Here is an 18,882-nt window from a genome sequence, read left to right on the forward strand (position 1 = left end):
AAAGTATTACACTCAAAAGTGTTAAGCCCCTCCCCTTCTGCCTATACACCCCCCGTGCTCCCACGGGCTCCTCAGTTTTGGTGCAAAAGCAAGAAGGAGGAAAAAGAATTAAAGAAGGGAATTTTGTTACTTACCGTAAATTCCTTTTCTTCTAGCTCCTATTGGGAGACCCAGACGATTGGGTGTATAGCTACTGCCTCCGGAGGCCACACAAAGCATTACACTAAAAAGTGTAAGGCCCCTCCCCTTCTGGCTATACACCCCCAGTGGGATCACTGGCTCACCAGTTTTAGTGCAAAAGCAAGAAGGAGGAAAGCCAATAACTTGGTTAAACAAATTCACTCCGAGTAACATCGGAGAACTGAAAAACCGTTCAACATGAACAACATGTGTACCCGAAAAAACCCAAAAATCCCGAAGGACAACAGGGCGGGTGCTGGGTCTCCCAATAGGAGCTAGAAGAAAAGGAATTTACGGTAAGTAACAAAATTCCCTTCTTCTTCGGCGCTCCATTGGGAGACCCAGACGATTGGGACGTCCAAAAGCAGTCCCTGGGTGGGTAAAGAAATACCTCATGTTAGAGCTGCGAAGACAGCCCTCCCCTACGGGGAGGCAACTGCCGCCTGCAGGACTCTTCTACCTAGGCTGGCGTCCGCCGAAGCATAGGTATGCACCTGATAATGTTTGGTGAAAGTGTGCAGACTCGACCAGGTAGCTGCCTGGCACACCTGTTGAGCCGTAGCCTGGTGTCGCAATGCCCAGGACGCACCCACGGCTCTGGTAGAATGGGCCTTCAGCCCTGATGGAACCGGAAGCCCAGCAGAACGGTAGGCTTCAAGAATTGGTTCTTTGATCCATCGAGCCAGGGTGGCCTTAGAAGCCTGCGACCCTTTGCGCTTACCAGCGACAAGGACAAAGAGTGCATCCGAACGGCGCAGGGGCGCCGTGCGGGAAATGTAGATTCTGAGTGCTCTCACCAGATCTAACAAATGTAAATCCTTCTCATACCGATGAACTGCATGAGGACAAAACGAAGGCAAAGAGATATCCTGATTAAGATGAAAAGAGGATACCACCTTCGGGAGAAACTCCTGAATGGGGCGCAGCACTACCTTGTCCTGGTGGAAGACCAGGAAGGGAGCATTGGAAGCCAGCGCTGCTAGCTCAGACACTCTCCGAAGAGATGTGATCGCTACCAGAAAAGCCACTTTCTGTGATAGTCTAGAAAGTGAAACCTCCCTCAGAGGCTCGAAGGGCGGCTTCTGGAGGGCAACTAGTACCCTGTTCAGATCCCATGGATCTAACGGCCGCTTGTACGGGGGTGCAATATGACAAACCCCCTGCAGGAACGTGCGCACCTTAGGAAGTCGTGCTAGACGCTTCTGAAAAAAGACGGATAGCGCCGAGACTTGCCCTTTAAGGGAGCCGAGCGACAAACCTTTTTCTAACCCAGATTGCAGGAAAGAAAGAAAGGTAGGCAATGCAAATGGCCAAGGAGACACTCCCTGAGCAGAGCACCAGGATAAGAATATCCTCCACGTTCTGTGGTAGATCTTAGCGGACGTGGGCTTCCTAGCCTGTCTCATGGTGGCAACGACCCCTTGGGATAATCCTGAAGACCCTAGGATCCAGGACTCAATGGCCACACAGTCAGGTTCAGGGCCGCAGAATTCCGATGGAAAAACGGCCCTAGGGACAGTAAGTCTGGTCGGTCTGGTAGTGCCCACGGTTGGCCGACCGTGAGATGCCACAGATCCGGATACCACGCCCTCCTTGGCCAGTCTGGGGCGACGAGTATGACGCGGCTGCAGTCGGATCTGATCTTGCGTAGCACTCTGGGCAAGAGTGCCAGAGGTGGAAAAGCATAAGGGAGCCGGAACTGCGACCAATCTTGCACTAAGGCGTCTGCCGCCAGAGCTCTGTGATCGCGGGACCGTGCTATGAAGGTTGGGACCTTGTTGATGTGCCTGGACGCCATTAGGTTGACGTCCGGCCTTCCCCAGCGGCTACAGATTTCCTGAAACACGTCCGGGTGAAGGGACCATTCTCCTGCGTCCATGCCCTGGCGGCTGAGGAAGTCTGCTTCCCAGTTTTCTACGCCGGGGATGTGAACTGCGGATACGGTGGAGGCCGTGGCTTCCACCCACATCATAATCCGCCGGACTTCCTGGAAGGCTTGCCGACTGCGTGTCCCCCCTTGGTGATTGATGTATGCCACCGCTGTGGAGTTGTCCGATTGAATTCGGATCTGCTTCCCTTCCAGCCACTGTTGGAAGGCTAGTAGGGCAAGATACACTGCTCTGATTTCCAGAACATTGATCTGAAGGGTGGACTCCTGCTGAGTCCACGTACCCTGAGCCCTGTGGTGGAGAAACACTGCTCCCCACCCTGACAGACTCGCGTCTGTCGTGACTACCGCCCAAGACGGTGGTAGGAAGGATCTTCCCTGTGATAATGAGGTGGGAAGAAGCCACCATTGCAGAGAGTCCTTGGCCGTCTGTGAAAGGGATACTTTCCTGTTCAGGGATGTTGACTTCCCGTCCCATTGGCGGAGAATGTCCCAATAAAGAGGACGCAGATGAAACTGCGCAAACGGAACCGCCTCCATTGCCGCCACCATCTTCCCGAGGAAGTGCATGAGGCGTCTTAAGGAGTGCGACTGACCGTGACGGAGAGTCTGCACCCCGGTCTGTAGTGACCGCTGCTTGTCCAGCGGAAGCTTCACTAGCGCTGAGAGGGTATGAAACTCCATGCCAAGATACGTTAGTGATTGGGTCGGTGACAGGTTTGACTTTGAGAAGTTGATGATCCACCCGAACGTCTGGAGAGTCTCCAGCGCAACATTCAGGCTGAGTTGGCATGCCTCTTGAGAGGGTGCCTTGACAAGTAGATCGTCCAAGTAAGGGATCACAGAGTGTCCCTGTGAGTGCAAGACTGCTACCACTGCCGCCATGACCTTGGTGAACACCCGTGGGGCTGTCGCCAGACCAAATGGCAGAGCTACGAACTGGAGATGTTCGTCTCCTATCACAAAACGTAGAAAACGTTGGTGCTCTGTAGCAATCGGCACGTGGAGATAAGCATCTTTGATGTCTATTGATGCTAGGAAATTTCCTTGAGACATTGAGGCAATGACGAAGCGGAGGGTTTCATCCGGAACCGCCTGGCCTCCACGTGCTTGTTGAGCAGTTTTGGGTCCAGAACGGAACGGAAAGAGCCGTCCTTTTTTGGCACCACAACCAGATTGGAGGAAAACCGTGTCTTGTTCCTGAAGAGGAACAGGGATTACCACTCCTTCTGCCTGCAGAAGAGCATCGGCTCGGTGGGGAGGTGGGGACGTTCTGAAGAATCGAGTCGGAGGACGAGAACAGAACTCTGTCCTGTGCACGTGGGCACAATGTCCCTCACCCACCGGTCTGTGACCTGTGGCAGCTAAATGTCGCCAAAGGCGAGCGAGTCTGCCATCAACCGCGGATGCGGAGAGATGAGAGAGCTGAGAGTCATGAGGAGACCGCCTTGGTAGCGGTTCCTCCGGCTGCCTTCCTAGGGCGTGATTGAGCCCCCGGAAGCTGAGCCCCTCTGAGGCTTTTCAGCTCTTTTGGACGAGGACAATTGGGACCTGCCCGAGCTTGGGAAGGACCGAAACCTCGACTGTCCTTCCAGGACAGCATTAATAGGGTAAGTCGCAATGCAGACATTGCGAGGTTACGGACGCCCCTGCGGCACAAATGTACATATGCTCAAGACCCGCTGTGCAAGAACAGCTGAAAAGCTTAGGGTGCCCATACGGCTGTAAATGCCGGAGCAACCGACACGCCGATAGCCTCATAGACAGATTTCAACCAGAGTCCATCTGTCTAGCATCTTCAAGTGAAGTCCCATCTCCACTGCAACTATGCTCTAGCCGCAAGCCTGGAGATTGGAGAATCCAGCTTTGGACCCTGGGTCCCGCGCTTGACCACGTCAGGGGGAAAAGGATAACGTGTATCCTTAATACGTTTGGAGAAAACGCTTATCTGGTAAGCGTGGTGTTCCTGGACTGCTTCTCTGAAGTCAGCGTGGCCAGAAAAATACTCAATATACGTTTGAGCTACTGAAATGGGACTTCTCCTGCTGTGAAGCTGACTCCTCCGCTGGGGGAGCTGAGGGAGAAAGATCCAACATTCCATTGATGGACGCTATAGGATCATTCCTTATGGCGTCACCATCCGGTGTATCCGGATTGAGAGCGGTGTCAGGATCAAAGTCCTGATGAGCTACGTCTGCCTCATCATACAGAGAGCTCCTGGGACCCCCCCGGAGCACCGATTTTATTCCAAATGAGGGTGGCCAGGGAGCAATGATCCAGATTGCCCATGGCCTGTCCGGACTGCAAGTCTCTATCCCACTGCAACTCCATCCCTGTCCTTGGACAGGGTTGACAGGTGGTTCCTTTGGCCACGTCTAATAGAGACCCCGGCTGACCAAGTGCTACAGGGGAGCATTGCACACAATGGGGTTCAGTGCCGTGGAACAGTATCACATGCAGTAAAAACAGCATCGAAAGCCTGTGTTGCTTATATGCTGCTGCCGGCTAGCCATCTAGGATATAGAGCCAAGAATGGCGACCGTACAGTGCAATGTATAGCATACAAGCATAAAGTACAAATGAACACCGCAGCACATGCAATACAAGCAGCATAGAAAGCCTGTGCCTTGGCACCCCTGCTTTTCTGCTGCTGTAGACTAGCCATCTAGGGGAATATAGCCCAGAATAGCGACCATACAGTGCAATGTATAGCATACAAGCATAAGTACAAATGAACACTGCAACCCCTGCAATACAAGCAGCATAGAAAAAAACCTGTGCCTCAGCACCCTTGCTTTTCTGCTGCTGTAGTCTAGTCATTCTAGGCGAAAATAGCCCAGACTATCGACCGTACAGTGCAGTGTATAGCATACAAGCATAAATACACATGAACACTTCAGTACATGCAATACAAGCAGCATGGAAAGCCTGTGCCTTAGCACCCCTGCTTTCCTGCTGCTGATGTGTCGCCATCTAAGAGGGCATATAGCCAAAAATAGCGACCTATGCAGTGTAAGCATAAAATACAAATGGACAATTGCGGTATTTAGTGGGGTCAGCACTTCAGGTGCCGCTTACCGCCCGCCTATAAGCGGGTGTGTGGTCGCCCTAGTCCTGTGCCTGGTTGCCCAGAGTCCGATCTCTCAGCTCGGACTGCAGGAATGGCTGCCGGCGTCTTCTCCAACTCGTGTGGGTAGGGGCGGGCCGTGGGCGTGCCCCCAAGTCAGAGCGGGAAACCGGCGTCCCACAGTGTCCAGTGAGAGGGCTGGAGCATGTAAATAAGGCTCCAGCCCTCGGCGCTGCTGATTGTACAGCGTCTCTCCCCTACCCTGATTGACAGGGTGGGGGCGGGAACGAAGCGGAGCTAGGCCGCAAAAGCCGGGGACTGGATTTATAAGCGCCGCCGCCGTAAAAGCGCGGTCGGCGCTAAGTCCCCGGCGCACTACAAGTCCCAGCCGCGCCGCCGCTCCCGGAGTGTCCGGCGCGGTAGTTCCCCATACATAAAGTCACTCAGCTAGGCTGCAGTGACTGTAACCCTTTACTGTCCCCGGCGCACTAGCACACCCAGCAAGTCTGGAGTGTGCTGTGCCTGTGTGTACGGGGACACAGAGTACCTGAATGGTGCAGGGCCATGTCCCTGAACGGTACCCAGCTCCGTATCCAGCAGGTTCAATGGGTCTGTGGATGGAGCCCAGCCTCAGGGCTTTGGGGCCGGTAAGATCCCACTTCCTCAGAGCCCCTCAGGGGGATGGGGAAGGAAAAACAGCATGTGGGCTCCAGCCGCCGTACCAGCAATAGGTACCTCAACCTTACAAACCACCAGCGGGGTGAGAAGGGAGCATGCTGGGGGCCCTATATGGGCCCTCTTTTCTTCCATCCGATATAGTCAGCAGCTACTGCTGACTAAACAGTGGAGCTATGCGTGGATGTCTGACCTCCTTCGCACAAAGCAGAAAACTGGTGAGCCAGTGATCCCACTGGGGGTGTATAGCCAGAAGGGGAGGGGCCTTACACTTTTTAGTGTAATGCTTTGTGTGGCCTCCGGAGGCAGTAGCTATACACCCAATCGTCTGGGTCTCCCAATGGAGCGCCGAAGAAAACTGGTTTAAAATAACTTCAATCCGAAGGAATATCGGAGAACTGAAACCATTCAACATGAACAACATGTGTACACAAAAAAACAGGGGCGGGTGCTGGATCTCCCAATTAGAGCTAGAAGAAAAGGAATTTACGGTAAGTAAACAAAATTCCCTTCTTCTTTGTCGCTCTATTGGGAGACCCAGACAATTGGGACGTCCAAAAGCAGTCCCTGGGTGGGTAAAATAATACCTCGTAAGAGAGCCGTAAAACGGCCCTTTCCTACAGGTGGGCAACCGCCGCCTGAAGGACTCGTCTACCTAGGCTGGCATCCGCCGAAGCATAGGTATGCACCTGATAGTGCTTCGTGAAAGTGTGCAGGCTCGACCAGGTAGCCGCCTGACACACCTGCTGAGCCGTAGCCTGGTGCCTCAAAGCCCAGGACGCGCCCACGGCTCTGGTAGAATGGGCCTTCAGCCCTGAGGGAACCGGAAGCCCAGCCGAACGGTAAGCTTCGATAATTGGCTCCTTGATCCACCGAGCCAGGGTTGATTTGGAAGCCTGTGACCCTTTACGCTGGCCAGCGACAAGGACAAAGAGTGCATCCGAGCGGCGCAGGGGCGCCGTACGAGAAATGTAGAGTCTGAGTGCTCTCACCAGATCTAACAAGTGCAAATCCTTTTCACATTGGTGAACTGGATGAGGATAAAAAGAAGGTAAGGAAATATCCTGATTGAGATGAAAGGGGGATACCACCTTAGGGAGAAATTCCGGAACCGGACGTAGAACCACCTTGTCCTGGTGAAACACCAGGAAAGGGGCTTGGCACGACAACGCTGCTAGCTCAGACACTCTCCGAAGTGAAGTGACTGCTACTAGGAAGACCACTTTCTGCGAAAGTCGTGAGAGGGAAATATCTCTCATTGGCTCGAATGGTGGTTTCTGAAGAGCCATCAGCACCCTGTTTAGATCCCAGGGTTCTAACGGCCGCTTGTAAGGTGGAACTATGTGACAAACCCCCTGCAGGAACGTGCGTACCTGTGGAAGTCTGGCTAGGCGCTTCTGGAAAAACACAGAGAGCGCTGAGACTTGTCCCTTAAGGGAGCCGAGCGACAAACCCTTTTCCAGTCCAGATTGAAGGAAGGACAGAAAAGTAGGTAATGCAAATGGCCAGGGAGAAAAACCCTGAGCAGAGCACCATGACAGAAAAATTCTCCACGTCATGTGATAGATCTTGGCGGACGTTGGTTTCCTGGCCTGTCTCATAGTGGCAATGACGTCTTGAGATAACCCTGGAGACGCTAGGATCCAGGACTCAATGGCCACACAGTCAGGTTGAGGGCCGCAGAATTCAGATGGAAAAACGGCCCTTGAGATAGCAAGTCTGTTCGGTCTGGTAGTGCCCACGGTTGGCCGACCGTGAGATGCCACAGATCCGGGTACCACGACCTCCTCGGCCAGTCTGGAGCGACGAGGATGGCGCGGCGGCAGTCGGCCCTGATCTTGCGTAACACTCTGGGCAACAGTGCCAGCGGAGGAAACACATAAGTGAGCTGAAACTGCGACCAATCCTGAACTAAGGCGTCTGCCGCCAGAGCTCTGGGATCTTGAGACCGTGCCATGAACATTGGTACCTTGTTGTTGTGCCGGGACGCCATGAGGTCGACGTCCGGCACCCCCCAGCGGCAACAGATCTCCTGAAACACGTCCGGGTGAAGGGACCATTCCCCTGCGTCCATGCCCTGGCGACTGAGATAATCTGCTTCCCAGTTTTCCACGCCTGGGATGTGAACTGCGGATATGGTGGAGGCCGTGGCTTCCACCCACATCAAAATCCGCCGGACTTCCTGGAAGGCTTGCCGGCTGCGTGTGCCGCCTTGGTGGTTGATGTATGCCACCGCTGTGGAATTGTCCGACTGAATTCGGATCTGCTTGCCTTCCAGCCACTGCTGGAACGCTTTCAGGGCAAGATACACTGCCCGTATTTCCAGAACATTGATCTGAAGCGAGGACTCTTGCTGGGTCCACGTACCCTGAGCCCTGTGGTGGAGAAAAACCGCTCCCCACCCTGACAGACTCGCGTCCGTCGTGACTACTTCCCAGGATGGGGGTAGGAAGGATTTCCCCTTCGATAATGAAGTGGGAAGAAGCCACCACCGAAGGGAAGCTTTGGTCGCCTGAGAGAGGGAGACGGTCCTGTCGAGGGACGTCGACTACCTGTCCCATTTGCGTAGGATGTCCCATTGAAGGGGACGCAGGTGAAACTGCGCGAAAGGGACTGCCTCCATTGCTGCCACCATCTTCCCCAGGAAGTGCATGAAGCGCCTCAAGGGGTGTGACTGGCCTTGAAGGAGAGATTGTACCCCTTTCTGTAGTGACTGCTGCTTGATCAGCGGAAGCTTCACTATCGCTGAGAGGGTATGAAACTCCATGCCAAGATACGTCAGTGATTGGGCCGGTGTCAGATTTGACCTTGGAAAATTGATGATCCACCCGAAACCCTGGAGAGTCTCCAGGGCAGCGTCGAGGCTGCGTTGGCATGCCTCTTGAGAGGTGCCTTGATTAGCAGATCGTCCAAGTACGGGATCACCGAGTAACCCTGCGAGTGTAGGAGCGCTACTACAGTAGCCATAACCTTGGTAAAAACCCGTGGGGCTGTTGCCAGGCCGAACAGCAGTGCCACGAATTGCAGTTGTTCGTTTCCTATGGCGAAGCGCAAGAAGCGCTGGTGTTCTGGAGCAATCGGTACGTGGAGATGAAGGGAATTTTGTTACTTACCGTAAATTCCTTTTCTTCTAGCTCTTATTGGGAGACCCAGACGATTGGGGTATAGCTACTGCCCTCTGGAGGCCACACAAAGCACTACATTAAAAGTGCAAGGCCCCTCCCCCTCTGGCTATACCCCCCCGTGGTATCACGGGTTCTCCAGTTTTAGTGCCAAAGCAAGAAGGAGGAAGCCAATAACTGGTTTAAACAAATTAACTCCGAATAACATCGGAGAACTGAAAAACCGTTCAACATGAACAACATGTGTACCCGCAAACAACAAAAAAACATCCCGAAGGACAACAGGGCGGGTGCTGGGTCTCCCAATAAGAGCTAGAAGAAAAGGAATTTACGGTAAGTAACAAAATTCCCTTCTTCTTCAGCGCTCTATTGGGAGACCCAGACGATTGGGACGTCCAAAAGCTGTCCCTGGGTGGGTAAATAAATACCTCATGTTAGAGCTGCAAAACAGCCCTCCCCTATGGGGGTGTCACTGCCGCCTGCAGGACTCTTCTACCTAAGCTGGCATCCGCCGAAGCATAGGTATGCACCTGATAATGCTTGGTGAAAGTGTGCAGACTGGACCAGGTAGCTGCCTGGCACACCTGTTGAGCCGAAGCCTGGTGACGTAATGCCCAGGACGCACCCACGGCTCTGGTGGAGTGGGCTTTTAGCCCTGAAGGAACCGGAAGCCCCGCAGAACGGTAGGCCTCTAGAATTGGTTCTTTGATCCATCGAGCCAGGGTGGCTTTAGAAGCCTGCAACCCCTTGCGCGGACCAGCGACAAGGACGAAAAGTGCATCGGCACGGCGTATGGGCGCCGTGCGGGAAATGTAGATTCTGAGTGCTCTCACCAGATCTAGCAAACGTAAGGCCTTTTCATACCGGTGAACCGGATGAGGGCAAAAAGAAGGCAAGGAAATATCCTGATTAAGATGAAAAGAGGATACGACCTTAGGGAGAAACTCCGGAATGGGGCGCAGCACAACCTTGTCCTGGTGGAACACCAGGAAGGGAGCCTTAGATGACAGAGCTGCCAGCTCAGACACTCGCCGAAGCGATGTGATTGCAACAAGAAACGCCACTTTCTGCGACAGCCGAGAAAAGGAAACTTCCTTCAGAGGCTCGAAGGGCGGCTTCTGGAGAGCAACTAGTACCCTGTTCAGATCCCATGGATCTAACGGTCGCTTGTACGGGGGCACAATATGACAGACCCCCTGCAGGAACGTGCGCACCTTAGGAAGACGTGCTAGACGCTTCTGAAAAAACACGGATAGTGCCGAAACTTGCCCTTTAAGGGAGCTGAGCGACAAGCCCTTTTCTAACCCCGATTGCAGGAAGGAAAGAAACTTGGGCAATGCAAATGGCCAGGGAGACACTCCCTGAGCAGAGCACCAGGACAAGAAAATCTTCCACGTTCTGTGGTAGATCTTAGCCGAATTCGACTTTCTAGCTTGTCTCATTGTGGCAATGACTCCCTGAGATAATCCAGCAGATGCTAGGATCCAGGACTCAATGGCCACACAGTCAGGTTCAGGGCCGCAGAATTCTGATGGAAAAACGGCCCTTGGGACAGTAAGTCTGGTCGGTCTGGCAGTGACCACGGTCGACCGATCGTGAGATGCCACAGATCCGGATACCACGACCTCCTCGGCCAGTCTGGAGCGACGAGTATGACGCGGCTGCACTCGGATCTGATCTTGCGTAGCACTCTGGGCAAGAGCGCCAGAGGCGGAAACACGTATGGGAGCTGAAACTGCGACCAATCTTGAACCAAGGCGTCTGCCGCCAGAGCTCTTTGATCGCGCGACCTCGCCATGAATGCCGGGACCTTGTTGTTGTGCCGGGATGCCATTAGGTCGACGTCCGGCACTCCCCAGCGGCGACAGATTTCCTGAAACACGTCCGGGTGAAGGGACCATTCCCCTGCGTCCATGCCCTGGCGACTGAGGAAGTCTGCTTCCCAGTTTTCTACGCCTGGGATGTGAACCGCGGATATGGTGGATGCTCTGTCCTCCACCCACATTAGAATGCGCCGGACTTCTTGGAAGGCTTGCCGACTGCGCGTCCCTCCTTGGTGGTTGATGTATGCCACCGCTGTGGAGTTGTCCGATTGGATTCGGATCTGCTTTCCTTCCAGCCACTGTTGGAAGGCCAGTAGAGCAAGATACACTGCTCTGATCTCCAGAACATTGATCTGAAGGGTGGACTCCTGCGGAGTCCACGTCCCCTGAGCCCTGTGGTGGAGAAATACTGCTCCCCACCCTGACAGACTCGCATCTGTCGTGACTACTGCCCAGGATGGGGGCAGGAAGGATCTTCCCTGAGACAATGATGTGGGAAGGAGCCACCATTGTAGAGAGTCTTTGGCCGTCTGGGAAAGCGAGACTTTCCTGTCCAGGGACGTTGACTTCCCGTCTCATTGGCGGAGAATGTCCCATTGAAGTGGGCGCAGATGAAACTGCGCAAAGGGAACTGCTTCCATGGCTGCCACCATCTTCCCTAGGAAATGCATGAGGCGCCGCAAGGGATGCAACTGGCCCTGCAGGAGAGATTGCACCCCTGTCTGTAGTGACCGCTGCTTGTCCAGCGGAAGCTTCACTATCGCTGCTAGAGTATGAAACTCCATGCCAAGATACGTTAGTGACTGAGTCGGTGATAGGATCGACTTTGGAAAGTTGATGATCCATCCGAAAGACTGTAGAGTCTCCAGCGTAGCATTCAGGCTGAGTTGGCATGCCTCCTGAGAGGGAGCTTTGACCAATAAGTCGTCTAGGTAAGGAATCACCGAGTGTCCCTGAGAGTGCAAGACTGCTACCACCGCCGCCATGACCTTGGTGAAGACCCGTGGGGCTGTCGCCAGACCAAATGGAAGAGCTACGAACTGAAAATGGTCGTCTCCTATCACAAAACGTAGAAAACGTTGATGTTCTGTAGCAATTGGCACGTGGAGATAAGCATCTTTGATGTCTATTGAGGCAAGGAAGTCTCCTCTGGACATTGAGGCAATGACAGAGCGGAGGGTTTCCATCCGGAACCTCCTGGCGTGCACATGTTTGTTGAGCCGTTTTAGGTCCAGAACAGGACGGAACGAGCCGTCCTTTTTTGGAACCACAAAGAGATTGGAGTAAAACCCTTGCCCTTGTTCCTGAGGAGGGACTGGGATAACCACTCCTTCCGCTTTTAGGGAATCCACCGCCTGCAGCAGAGCATCTGCTCGGTCTGGATGTGGGGAGGTTCTGAAGAACCGAGCTGGAGGACGAGAATTGAACTCGATTCTGTACCCGCGAGACAAAATGTCCGTCACCCACCGGTCTTTGACCTGTGACATCCAAATGCCGGAAAAGCGGGAGAGCCTGCCCCCGACCGGCGATGCGGAGGGGGGGGGCTGGAAGTCATGAGGTAGCCGCTTTGGAAGCGGTACCTCCATTTGCTTTCTTGGGGCGTGTGTGAGTCCGCCACGAATCTGAGTTTCTTTGCGTCCTCTGAGTCCCTTTGGACGAGGTAAATGGTGTCTTGCCCGAACCTCGAAAGGACTGAAACCTCTGCTGCCACTTTTTCTGCTGAGGTTTGGGTGTTCTGGGTTGTGGTAAAGAGGAGTCTTTACCCTTGGACTGCTTAATGATGTCAGCCAATGGCTCGCCAAACAGTCTCTCTCTAGACAAAGGCAAACTGGTTAAACATTTTTTGGAACCAGCATCTGCTTTCCAGTCCTTTAACCACAAGGCTCTGCGCAAAACTACCGAATTGGCGGACGCCATTGAGGTGCGACTGGTAGATTCTAGGACCGCATTGATAGCGTAAGACGCAAACGCCGACATCTGCGTGGTAAGGTGCGCCACTTGCGGCACTGCTGGATGCATGATAGCATCCACTTTTGCTAAGCCAGCTGAAATAGCCTGGAGTGCCCATACGGCTGCGAATGCCGGAGCAAACGACGCGCCTATAGCTTCATAGACAGATTTTAACCAAAGGTCCATCTGTCTGTCATTGGCATCTTTAAGTGAAGCGCCATCCTCCACTGCAACTATGGATCTAGCTGCAAGTTTGGAAATCGGGGGGTCTACCTTTGGACACTGTGTCCAGCGCTTGACCACCTCAGGGGGGAAAGGGAAACGCGTATCTTTAGATCGTTTAGAGAAACGCCTTTCTGGGTGAGCGTCGTGCTTCTGGATTGATTCTCTGAAGTCAGAGTGATCTAACAAAGCACTCAATTTACGCTTGGGATAAAGGAAACGAAACTTTTCCTGTTCCGCAGCCGCCTCTTCTGCTGAAGGGGCTGGGGGAGAAATATCCAACAGCCTATTGATGGCTGAGATAAGGTCGTCTACCATGGCATCCCCATCCGGGGTATCCAGGTTGAGAGGGGTTCCAGGAGTGGATTCCTGATCACTCTCATCAGACACATCACAGGGAGACTGATTGCGCTGAGACCCTGAGCAGTGTGAAGACGTCGAGGGTCTTTCCCAGCGAGCTCGCTTAGGGTGGCTGGGGCCATCATCTGAGTCATAATCCTCGGCCTGTGAAGCCGGGGACCCCCCTGTGGGCTGGATACATTCCAAGTAAGGGGGACCTGAGGACAGAGGCCTCGCCGTGCCCAGAGACTGAGCCCCATGCATAGATTGCAAGGTCTCAAGGATTTTTGCCATAGATACAGACATATTATCTGCAAAAACTGCAAAGTCCGTCCCTGTCACCGGGGCAGAACTTACAAGCGTCTCAGCCTGGGTCGCTACCTCTCCTGACTCCGGCTGGCGAAGCAGCACCGGGTCGGAGCATTGCACACAATGGGGGTCATCAGAGCCTGCTGGTAGATTAGCCCCACATGCAGCACACGCAGTATACACAGCCCTTTTTGCCTTGGCCGCCTTGCGTTTTGAGGATGACATGTTGCTGCTTCCACAGAGCGATCTGGGATATGCAGCCAGAAGCGCACCTCACAGTGCAAGAAATACAATATCTATATAACTGTATCCAGTACACTGATACACAGTGAGGCACTAGAGGGACCAGCACAGAAAAATCGCTTACCGCCCGCTTAAAAAGCGGGTGTGTGGTCGCCAGATAGCCCCTAGTCCAGGTCTCCCAGAGCCTTGCGTCCTTCCTCCAGCCAGGCATGCATGTAATGGCTGCCGGCGTCTCGAGAGAGGAAGGGGGGCGGGCCCTGGGCGTTCCTGGCCAAGAGCGGGAAGCCTGCTTCCCTCTGTGCCAAGTGAGAGGGCTGGAGCATGTAAATCAGGCTCCAGCCCTCGTCGCTGCTTGCGAACAGCGTCTCTCCCCTACCCTGAATGACAGGGTGGGGGCGGGAACGAAACGGAGCTGCCGGCGTCCTAGGCCCAAAAAAGCCGGGGACTAAAGTTATAACCGCCGCCGCCGTAAAAGCGCGGACGGCGGATCCCCGGCGCACCACAAGTCACAGCAGCGCCGCCCGGTCCAGAGGGGGTCGGCGCTGCGTTCCCAAACACAAACAATCCCCCAGTAATCTGTAGGGACACCAACTCCACGTTGCGGTCCCCGGCGCACTATAACACCCAGCCAGCCCGGAGTGTGTCTGTGCCTGCCGGGGACACAGAGTACCTGTAAGATGCAGGGCCCTGTCCCTGATCGTACTCCTGCTCCGAATCCATCAGGTTCTAATGGGTCTGTGGATGGAGCCCGGCATCAGAGCTGAGAGGCCGGCAGGATCCCACTTCCACAGAGCCCTACCAGGGGATGTGGAAGGAAAACAGCATGTCAGGCTCCAGCCCTGTACCAGCAATAGGTACCTCAACCTTACAACACCATCCAGGGGTGAGAAGGGAGCATGCTGGGAACACTATATGTGTCCTCTTTTCTTCCATCCGACATAGTCAGCAGCTGCTGCTGACTAAAATCTGTGGAGCTATGCATGGAATGTCTGACCTCCTTCGCACACAAAGCTAAAACTGGAGAACCCGTGATACCACGGGGGGGTATAGCCAGAGGGGGAGGGGCCTTGCACTTTTAATGTAGTGCTTTGTGTGGCCTCCAGAGGGCAGTAGCTATACCCCAATCGTCTGGGTCTCCCAATAGAGCGCTGAAGAAAAGCATCTTTGATATCGATCGATGCAAGGAAATCTCCTTGGGACATTGAAGCGATGACGGAGCGGAGGGATTCCATCCTGAACCGTCTGGCTTTTACGTGTTTGTTGAGCAGTTTCAGGTCCAGGACCGGGCGGAAAGACCCGTCCTTCTTTGGGACTACAAACAAGTTGGAGTAAAAACCGTGGCTCTGTTGCTGGAGAGGAACAGGGATCACCACTCCTTCTACCTTCAGAGCGCGCAGCGCCTGCAGAAGAGCCTCGGCTCGCTCGGGAGGCGGGGATGCCTGAAGAATCGAGTCGGGGGACGAGAGGTGAACTCTATCTTGTAACCGTGAGACAGAATGTCTCTCACCCAGCGGTCTTTTATTTGTGGCAGCCAGGTGTCGCAAAAGCGGGAGAGCCTGCCACCGACCGAGGATGCTGCTAGAGGAGGTCGAAAGTCAAGAGGAAGCCGCTTTGTTAGCGGCGCCTCCGGTGGTCTTTTTAGGACGTGACTTAGACCGCCATGCATCAGAGTTCCTTTGTTCTTTCTGAGACCTTTTGGACGAGGAGAATTGGGACCTGCCCTCGCCCCGAAAGGACCGAAACCTCGACTGCCCTCTCCTCTGTTGGGGTATGTTCTGTTTGGGCTGGGGTAAGGATGTATCCTTTCCCTTGGATTGTTTGATGATTTCATCCAAACGCTCGCCAAACAGCCTGTCGCCAGAAATTGGCAAACTGGTTAAGCGCTTTTTGGAAGCAGAATCTGCCTTCCATTCCCGTAGCCACAAGGCCCTGCGGAGTACCACCGAATTGGCGGCCGCAACCGCCGTACGGCTCGCAGAGTCCAGGACAGCATTAATAGCGTAAGACGCAAATGCCGAGGTCTGGGTGGTAATGGATGCCACTTGTGGCGCGGACGTGCATGTGGCTGCTTCAATTTGCGCTTGACCTGCTGAGATAGCTTGCAGCGCCCATACGGCTGCGAATGCTGGGGCAAAAGAAGCTCCGATAGCTTCATAGATGGATTTCAACCAGAGCTCCATCTGCCTGTCAGTGGCATCTTTGAGCGAGGCCCCATCTTCCACTGCAAGTATGGATCTAGCCGCCAGTCTGGAGATTGGAGGATCCACTTTGGGACACTGAGTCCAACCTTTAACCACGTCAGGGGGAAAAGGATAACGTGTATCCTTAAGGCGCTTAGAAAAAACGCTTATCTGGACAAGCATGGTGATTCTGGACTGCCTCTCTGAAATCAGAGTGGTCTAGAAACATACTCGGTGTACGCTTGGGGAACCTGAAACGGAATTTCTCCTGCTGAGAAGCTGACTCCTCCGCCGGAGGAGTTGAGGGAGAAATATCCAGCATTTGATTGATGGACGCAATAAGATCGTTCACTATGGCGTCCCCGTCTGGAGTATTAAGATTGAGAGCGCCCTCAGGATCAGAATCCTGATCAGTTGTCTCCGCATCATCAACCAGAGATTCCCCCCGCTGAGACCCTGAAAAATATGATGTCGAGGGAAATTCTAAGCGAGCCCGCTTAGTCGGTCTGGGACTGGGGTCTAAGTCAGAACCCTCAGCCTGGGATGTATGAGATACCCCGGGAGGACATTGTTGGTCCAACTGAGGGGGGCCAGGGAACAATGATTCAACAGAGTCCCTTTGCTGAGATACCGGCCTGGACTGCAAGGCTTCTAGTATCTTAGCCATAGTCTCAGAGAGTTTTGCAAACTCAGTCCCCGTCACCTGGACAGTGTCAGCAGGTGGCTCCCCCTGGGCCCCTCTTAGCAGAGGCTCTGGCTGAAGAAGTGCCACAGGGGCCGAACATTGCACACAATGAGGGTCAGTGGGACCTGCCGGCAGCTGGGTCGTACAAGCGGCGCAGGCAGCATAATAAGCCTGTGTTTTGGCACCCCTGCCTTTGTGGGCGCCATGCTATTGTTTTCCCTGAGTAACACAATAGGGTATATAGCCAGAATGAACTGTGCTCATACAGTGAAAGAGTATACTATAAACAAATAATGTATCAATACACTACAGCACCATGGGGCTAGCACCACAGGTGCTGCTTACCACCCGCCTAAAGCGGTTGTGAGGCCACCAGAGACCGTGTCTGGGTCTCCCAGGGTTTGTCCCCCTCTGCAGCGTCGGAGGAGCTGACAGGAATGGCTGCGGCGTCCTGACGAGAGGAGGGAGCCGTGGGCGTGGCCGAGAAAGTGCGGGAACTGGTGCTCACACTGTGCACAGTGACGGGGGTGGAGAATGGAAATCATACTCCAGCCCTCAGTGCTGCTCGTTCCGTGCAGCGTCCCGCCCTTCCCCTGCCTGTCAGGGCTGGGGGCGGGAGAAAAGGAAACTAGGCCGCAAGAAAGCCGGGGACTCGAGTATAAGCATGGCCGCCGTAAAAGCGCGGCCGGCGCCGAAGTCCCCGGCGAACTACAAGTCCCAGCCGCGCCGCAGTTTCCCATGGCAGCGGCGGTTAGCGCGGTAGCCCCTACATATAAACACACTCAGCGACGCTGAGTGTGTAATGGCACAGTTTAACCCGGTCAGCGCCGCGGTCCCCGGTGCACTAGCACACCCAGCAAAGCTGAGGTGTTGCCGTGCGCGGTCCCCACAGGGATACAGAGTACCTTCAAGTAGCAGGGCCATGTCCCTGAACGGTACCCGGCTCCTATCCAGCAGGCTCCACAGGAGTTGTGGATGAAGCACGGTCTCAGTGCCTGGAGACCGATAGGATCCCACTTCCACCAGAGCCCTGAGGGGGATGGGGAAGGAAAACAGCATGTGGGCTCCAGCCTCCGTACCCGCAATGGATACCTCAACCTTAACAACACCGCCGACAAGAGTGGGGTGAGAAGGGAGCATGCTGGGGGCCCTATATGGGCCCACTTTTCTTCCATCCGACCTGGTCAGCAGCTGCTGCTGACCAATCTGTGGAGCTATGTGTGCAGGTCTGCCTCCTTCGCACAAAGCAATAAAACTGAGGAGCCCGTGGGAGCACGGGGGGTGTATAGGCAGAAGGGGAGGGGCTTAACACTTTTGAGTGTAATACTTTGTGCGGCCTCCGGAGGCATAGCCTATACACCCAATTGTCTGGGTCTCCCAATAGAGCGACAAAGAAATGGAGGAACTTCCTCTTCCTCTTCTAGTCACATCACGTCCTTGCAAAACACAGGGCAGTGATGTACACTATGTCCCGAAAAACGTGAAACAACGCGGGAATAACGCAGGAAAACGCAATGAAACGCACATGATTTGCTACCTGCGCTATTCCTGCGCTATTTCATTATTACATTGCAGTCAATGGAGTGAATAACGCAGCTACCTGCAGAAAAGAAGTGACTGCTCATTCTTTTTCTTAAGAAAATTATTTCGGTAGATTTTCTTAAGAAAAAACGCAGTGTGCGCACAGCTATTTTTTTTCCCCATAGGTTTTGCTGGGGAATGTCTGCAGAAAGGCACAACCATTTTCTCAAATTTCTGCAGCAAAAACGCACAAAAAAAGCGGGTAAAGAAGGGAATTTTGTTACTTACCGTAAATTCCTTTTCTTCTAGCTCTTATTGGGAGACCCAGACGATTGGTGTATAGCACTGCCTCCGGAGGCCACACAAAGCAATTACACTAAAAAGTGTAAGGCCCCTCCCCTTCTGGCTATACACCCCCAGTGGGATCACTGGCTCACCAGTTTTAGTGCAAAAGCAAGAAGGAGGAAAGCCAATAACTGGTTTAAACAAATTCACTCCGAGTAACATCGGAGAACTGAAAACCGTTCAACATGAACAACATGTGTACCCGCAAACAAACCAACAATCCCGAAGGACAACAGGGCGGGTGCTGGGTCTCCCAATAAGAGCTAGAAGAAAAGGAATTTACGGTAAGTAACAAAATTCCCTTCTTCTTCGGCGCTCTATTGGGAGACCCAG

The 18,882-nt window shown here is 53.8% G+C and overlaps 1 protein-coding gene across 1 annotated transcript in view; it reads right to left on the bottom strand.

The window, feature by feature from the left end:
• The window catches only part of LOC142282266 (tubulin alpha-3 chain-like), a 60,256-nt gene that overhangs the window by 1,178 nt on the left and 40,196 nt on the right, over positions 1 to 18,882 (bottom strand). The gene's annotated exons all lie outside the window — the stretch shown is intronic.

Source organism: Anomaloglossus baeobatrachus, unplaced genomic scaffold (genome assembly GCF_048569485.1).
Source record: "Anomaloglossus baeobatrachus isolate aAnoBae1 unplaced genomic scaffold, aAnoBae1.hap1 Scaffold_503, whole genome shotgun sequence".
NCBI lineage: Eukaryota > Metazoa > Chordata > Amphibia > Anura > Aromobatidae > Anomaloglossus > Anomaloglossus baeobatrachus.